We start from the raw sequence: 7735 nt of genomic DNA, 5'->3' as shown, positions 1-7735 counted from the left end.
CACTAATGGGAGTCCCAGCAGTAGAGAATAGATAACAAGCGGCAGAAAGAATATTTGAAGAAATAATCACTGAAAACCTCCCAAATTTGATTTAAAAACTTTTATCTACATATTCAAGAAGCTCCATTAATTCCAACTAGAGTAAGCTGTTGAAAGCCAAAGACTTTCATTGAAAAGATTACAAAAATATTTTAAAAATTGATAAAACTTTGACTAAATTAACCAAGGAAAAAAAAGAAAGTGGATGCACTTTACTAATCCGGAAGGAAAGAGGAAATGTCTCCATATACCCTTCAGAAATTAAAACATTTTTAAGGGAATATTCTGAAAAACTTTAACGTCAGTAAAGTAGACAAATTCTTAAAAAGACACAAATTATAGAAACTGAATTAAGAAGAAATAGAAAATCTATAAAGATCTATAGTAAGTAATGAAACTAAATTAGTAATTAAAGTATTTTCACAAAGAAAATCCCATCAAGATGGTTTTGATGTAGAAATGTTTCTAACAGGTAAGTAAGCAATAATACTAAACATTTATATACTGTTAAAAATAGGGAAGAGAGAAACACTCAGTAATTTTTAATGATATCAGTATTACCCTGTTATAAAGGGGAAAAAAAAAAGTTCTAAAAAGAAAAAAAAAAACTACATACAAATACACCTCATGAATGCAGAGGCAAAATTCTTAGAAAATAAATATTAGCAATCCAAATCCAGCAACATATAAAAAGGAATAGAAATGGCAACCAATTTAAATGTATCTTAAGAATTCAAAATTGGTTTAAATCAGAAAAAACAATAACGTAATATACTATGTTAATAGAATAATGGGCAAAATCCACATAATCACCTCAATAGATTCAGAAAAAGTATCTGAGGAAAATCCAACAGTCATTCATTCACAACTTAAAAAAAAAATCCCCAATAAACTTGGAATAGAATGGAACTTCTTCTCCTAATAAAAGACATCTTTAAAAATCCCCATTTCCCTCACAATAGTATCAAAGAGAATGATATGTTCATGAAAGAATAGTAGGGTGAATTTGGATACTATAATTTATGAAATATTGCTGAAGAGAATTAAGATCTAAATAAATGATGAGATATTTCTTGTTCAGAAATTTGAAGGCTGTCTTCCGCAGCCCTCTTGGGAGGTGGCCTCTTCAGGCACCACAGTCTCTCCCTGTTGGGAATATGGGCTCCACCTGGCCCTAGAGAATGACACATGGAATGAGAGCCCAAACCCTTCAGCTGAGCCCCACAGGTTTTTGAGTCATTTTTCTTGATTCCTAGTTTCTTTTCTTTCTGTTCCTCAGATTAGATCACTTCAATTGATTTATCTTCAAGGTCATTGATTTTTTTGCTTCTGTCTGATCAAATCTGTTGAGCTGCTCTAATGAATTTTTCATTTCAGTTATTATACTTTTCAACTCCAGAATTTCTATTTGGCTTTTTATTTTACTTCTTTTCATAGATATTCTCTGTTTGGTGAGACATGATTCTCATACTTTCTTTCAGTTATGTGTATTTTTATGTATTAGCTATTTGAACATATTTAAAGTAGCTGATTTTCTCTGATAGATCAAATATTTGAGCATCCTAAAAAACTGTTTTTACTGATTGCTTGCTTCCCAATGAATGAGCAATAATTTCTTATTTCTTTGCATGTCTTGAAAATTTTTGGTGAAATCTGAATATGTTAAATAACATATTGTGGCAACTCTGGAAATCATATTCACCTCCCTCCCCAGGGTTTGAGTTGTTGCTACTTGTGCTGAGTTGATTTTTGTTTACTGATTTTTTAAACTAATCCTGTAAATTCTTTATTCTTTGTTCTACATGGCCACTGAAATCTCTCTCAGTTAGGTTAGTGGTCAGATAAGGATTGCAAAGATTTCCTTAACACCATGAACAAATAAATCTATCAGTTTTTGTTATGGGCTCTGTGTATGTATTGAGGGATGCCTTCAATATCCAGCCAAGCAGTTGATAACTTTGCCCTAGCCTTCATTACTTGCTTGTAAAGAGGAGAAAAAAATCAGCCAGTAGTGAGAGTTTAGGTCCTTTTCATGTCTTTCCTGAGCATACCAACAATTCTGGACATGCACACAGCCCTGTGCATGCTAGTTGCCTTATAGCTTCCCAGATATATGTCAGGGCTTTTCAGAGCCCTTCTAGTCATCTTGTTCCTCAGACTTTCCATTTAAGCTTTTTTTTTTTTAATTGAGGTTAAGTCAGTTTATAATATTGTGTCAATTTCTGGTGTACAGCACAATGCTTCAGTCATACATGAATATACATATATTCATTTTCATATTCTTTTTCACTAAGTTTTTAATAGTATATTGTTTATCCTAACTTTTTTGTATGACCTCAGGCTGCTGTGGTAAAATACTTGCTTGAAATTCTCTTCAACTAATGGTCCCTGGGTAAAAGGCATTTTACACTGGGTAAGCTCTGAGTCAGTTCAAATACAACCAGTCTTTCTTGCAAGTGGGATCTTTGAGGGAACTTCCATAAAGATAAAATAATGACAAGTCATTCCGAATGAGGCATTGAACAAACTGAAGCTTTATTCTGCACCCTCCTGTATCTTCCAGGTTGCTAGAGGAATGTAGGGTGTAAATTTCCAAGGCTGGAGAGTGAAATAGGACTACGGAAAGTTAAAATGCCACAAAACTCACTGTTCTTACTGAAATTCAGCCATTTTTCATAAATCCATGCTCCCCGGCTTTCTCTGAGCCTTTGGTTAGTTTCCAGAGTAGTACTGAGAAAGTTGATTCTGACAGTTTTTGCCAGGGTGTTGTTTTATTTATTTGACTGCTTTTATAGAAAAGATAATTTTCATATAGTCTTACTTTGCCAGTTTTTTTGATAGTATCTTGATGATTGGCTCTTGTTTTATTTTCAGTCTTATAAGATCTATCTTTTACATGGTGTGCTTAGACCTTTAAAATTTAATGTGATAAAAGATATGGTTGTATTTAAATTTACCATGTTTCTAGGTGTTTCCTATTTGTCACATCAAGTCATAGTTTTTTTCTTATGTTAATTATGTTTATGGTTCCTTTTTATTTCAGCTATTGGATCTTTTCTTTTTCCTCCTGTTTTAGTTTTATTTCTGGTTGTCCTAAGATTTTCAATATCCCATTGTAACAGGTGCCACACAAAAACTACTGCAGCTGATAAAAGAATTCAGTAAAGTAGCAGGATTCAAGATTAACATACAGAAATCTGTGGTATTTCTTTAAACTAACAATGAAATATCAAAAAAAAAAAGTTAAAAAAATTCCTTTTAAAATCACATCTGAAAAAAACTAAAATACTTAGGAATAAACCTGACCAAAAAGATGAAAGACTTATATGTGGAGAACTACAAAACATTGATTAAGGAAATTGAAAATGACTCAAAGAAATGGAAAGATATCCCATGCTCTTGGATTTGAGGAATTAATATTATTAAAATGGCCATACTACCCAAAGCAATCTACAGATTCAATAAAATGCCTAGCAAATTACCCAGGACATTTTTCATAGAACTAGAACAAATAATCCTAAAATGTATGTGGAATCACAAAAGACCCAGAATTGCCAAAGCTGAATTTCTAGAATGTACAAACAGCCCATACAACTTAACAACAAAAAAACAAACAACCCAATTCAAAAATGGGCAAAATATCTAAACAAGCAATTCTTCAATGAAGACATACAAATGGCTAATAGGCACAAATGGCTAATAGCTCAATATTGCTAATTATCAGAGAAATGAAAATCAGAAGTACAATGATGTATTATCTCACACCAGTTAGAATGGCCATCATTAAAAAGTCCACAAACAATAAATGCTGGAGAGGGTGTGGAGAAAAGGAAACCCTCCTACACTCCTGGTGGGAATATAGTTTGGTGCAGCCATTATGGATAACAGTATGGAGAGTCCTTAAAAAACTAAAAATAGACTTACCATATGATTCAGCAATCCCACTCCTGGACATATATCCAGAGGAAACTAATTCAAAAAGACACCTGCACCCCAACATTCATAGCAGCAATATTTGCAAAAGCAAGACATGGAAGCAACCTAAATGTCCATTGACAGATGACTGGATAAAGAAGTTATCCAGTATATGTATACAATTGAATACTACTCTGCCATAAAAAAAATAAAATCAATGCCATTTGCAGCAACATGGATGGACCTGGAGATTGTCATACTAAGTGAAGTAAGCCAGAGAGAAGGAAAAATACCATATGATATCACTTACATGTGGAATATAAAAACAAACGACAAATGAACTCATTTACAAAACAGAAACAGACTCAGACATAGAAAACAAACTTATGGTTACCAATGGGGAAGGAGGTGGGAAGGGATAAATTGGGAGTTCGAGATTTGCAGATACTAACTACTATATATAAAATAGACAACCAACAAGGACCTACTGTATAGCACAGGGGACTATATTCAATATCTTGTAGTAACCTATAGTAAAAACCAATATGAAAAAAATGTATTTACACGTATAGCTGAAGCACTATGGTGTACACCAGAAACTGACACAACATTGTAAATTGGCTATACTTCAATAAAGAAATTTATAGTACTAATGTCCAACTTTGTTAATACATCTAGAATAATAATAAATAGCACTGATGATACAAGAAAATGCCTCTACCATTCTTTGTGTTATTGTCATAATTATTTCTTTCACATGTAGCTTAAATACACAATATATTCATACTCTTTGCTGAACAAAATGAGTTCTATTTTATATTAATTAAAAGTAAAAAGAATAGGCTTTCACCCGCCACAGGCCTCAGCTGCTCTCCCAAGATGGCGGCTCCTCTGGGCATTGGGAGCCACGTGTCCTACCAGACTTGCCAGGAGCAGTGGCTGCAGGGTGAGATGGTAGCCTTCGACTACTAGTCCAAATGCTGGCTTTAAAGTGTCCCTCTTTCATAAACTTACAGTATGTTTCAGAAATGGAAATAATTAATGACCGGACAGAAACCCCTCCTCCCCTAGCTTCACTCAGTGTTAGTAAGCTTGCCAGCAAAGCTCAGACAGAGGAGGAGGAGAAGCTGAGCCAGGCCTATGCAATCAGCGCTGGTGTCTCCCTAGAGGGCCAGCAGCTCTTCCAGAACTTACAGAAGACCATTAAAGACTGTAAATGGCAAGGAAAGAAAAAAACACTTTAGTCATGGAAGAAGTTGTTATTACACTTCCATATCAAGTGGAAAACTGTAAAGTCAAAGAGGGGAGTGCACTGAGCCATATATGCAAAGTAGTTGAAAAACATTTTGGAGATGTGGAAAGCCAAAAGACTGCGCAGCATTCACAAGCCCATCAACCACAGAAGGAGGCTGCCCTGTCATCCTGACTTCACCCATATAGAGGACTCTTCCAGCAACCAGCCAAAGAGGCGATCGTGGTGGCTTCAGCAGAGTCGGGCTTGGGAGGGAAGGGATGCTATATTTCCTGTTGGCTCTTGTTAACAAAAGGTCGGCATTTCCAAATCTTAGACTTGAACAAACAAAACACCCAACAAAAAAAAGAACAAGAGAATAATTTAACAGTTGAATCATTTCTTGACTAACAGACTTCTGTCCACCATGTCCTTTTCACAGCTCCCTTCTGGAACACTCATCTTCTTAATTTTATTTTTGAATATTCCTTTTCTGCTCTGCCTTTTCACCTCTGACTTTTGTTTCCCAGTCTGTCTCTGCTATTCTGTTTTTATAAGTGGCTACACTTGCCTTCTAAGTGATTGAAACAAACTTTTACATCTTCTCTTCCAAAATAAAACTAACAAGCTGACTGTGGTACTTCAGTTGAGACTGGAGCTGCAGACAGAAGTCTCACTTTAATTTTTTGTCTTCTTTTGCCTTGCCTTGCCTTGCCTTTCCTTTCCTTTCCTTTCCTTTCCTTTCCCTTCTCTTTCTCTCTCTCTCTCTTTCTTTCTTTCTTCCCTTCCTTCTTCCCTTCCTTCCTTCCTTCCTGCCTTTCTTTCTTTTTCTTTCTTTCTTTGTTTCTTTCTTTCTTTTTCTTTGTTTCTTTGTTTCTTTGTTTCTTTGTTTCTTTGTTTCTTTCTTTCTTTCTTTCTTTCTTTCTTTCTTTCTTTCTTTCTTTCTTTCTTTCTTTTGCACAGGGCATGGCTTGGACTACTTTCATGTTTCTTAACTTTAAATATATATATGAAAATATATATTAAAATGTTCTCTAAATATTTTCGGCTTCTTGCAGATCTCTTTTTACTAGATCATGGCTGCTCTTCCCACTTCATTCCTCTGAAAATAAAAATTTATTGCCCTCCCCACCACCCATAGCCAGGCAACCAACCTGACTTAGTTCATAGCAAGAATCTTCTGCAGCTCTTTGTAGAGCCAGTGTATGCGGATGGGATCTGGCTTTGAGGGTTCCTGGTGGCTTTTTAGTCTTAAACTGTGTGTGTAGCAGTCTCACATTTGGCCCAAACCTCAGGATTCTCCCTCTGCCTTTGTCTTACTTCATGGTACTAGAAGAACCTCCTCATCACTCTCCTGTCTCCTAGACGGGAGCATCAGCTGCCCTTTCTCCTGTGCCCTCTGCAGGAAGAACTCTTTTGCACGGCGCATCTCAGCTCCTCCTCGAGGGATGGTTTTCTTTCTTAAGAAACCTGGAGTCCACCTATCCCGACCTCTCTTAAGTCTGTATCCAGAGCCACTAGCCCAGGAGGAAGCTTGGGTGACCTGTCGTTTTTCTTCTCCTGCCAACCTCCTTCTCTTATGCCCTTCCCCACCCTCCTTCATTTTTACAAGCTTATGACAGTTTGGATGTGCTCAGCCAATGGGCAGAAAACCTGGAAAGAATTTCTGGACTTTAGCCCACCAGTTTGTCTGGTTTGACTAACCTGTTGTGGGCTAAAACTGGCACCTGTTGCCCCTGTGCCTTCAAGGCAGTCCAGTGGGGTAAAGTGTGCCACCCTCTGAATATCAGGCACCATGTGGGAAGTGGGTGATACTCATGTGACTGGCTAGAGCTTCTGGGGTGGGGTTGGGATTAACTACTATTTTTTTTTTTTTTTTTTGGCCATGATCTCTTTCTTCTTCCGTTTTTTTTTTTTTTTAATTAAATAAATGGATCAAAATTAAGTAATTCAAGCCCTGCCTTCAAAATGAATTTTTTTTAGTATTATTTGGCAAAAACAATAAAACCTCAATTTTTTTAACCATCAAAAAAAGTAAAATCAATAACTTTATTTTCATCTTCATTTATGCCACTTCTTGTGCTCTTTATTGTGTGTATTTGTGTGTGTGTCCACGTCTGTGTCTCTGCTAATCCAGTTTTTGCTTGACATTATGCTCTTTTTGCTTAATAAATTTCCTTTGACATTTCTGGTAGTGTTGATCTAGCAACACATTTTTTTTTTGGTTTTGAAATGTGTATTTCTCCTTATTTTTGAAGCATATTTCATTATATATAGAATTCTTATTTGACAAATTTAAACATTTTTAACCTCCAGCTCTCTAAAATTCTCATTCCAACATTTTCTAGTTTGTCTGGCTTCTGATGAGAAATTTTCTGTAATTTATATCCTTTTTCCTCTGTAGATAATGTATCTTTTTAAACTCTGGTTGTCTTTCCAATTTTCTATTTGTCTTTGGTATTCAGTGGTTTAAATACTGTATTTCTAGCTACAGCTTTGTTAGTGAGAAGATTATCCTACTTTGTGTTCTCTGAGTTTCTTGCATCTGTG

General features: G+C 35.6%; 1 pseudogene; it reads left to right on the top strand.

Moving 5' to 3' along the window:
• Positions 1-4833: 4833 nt before the first annotated feature.
• On the top strand, positions 4834-5380 carry LOC105067168 (protein LSM12 pseudogene; annotated as a pseudogene).
• Positions 5381-7735: the final 2355 nt, after the last annotated feature.

Source organism: Camelus bactrianus, chromosome X (assembly GCF_048773025.1).
Source record: "Camelus bactrianus isolate YW-2024 breed Bactrian camel chromosome X, ASM4877302v1, whole genome shotgun sequence".
Taxonomy (NCBI): Eukaryota; Metazoa; Chordata; class Mammalia; order Artiodactyla; family Camelidae; genus Camelus; species Camelus bactrianus.
This window is presented reverse-complemented; position numbering and strand designations above follow the sequence as displayed.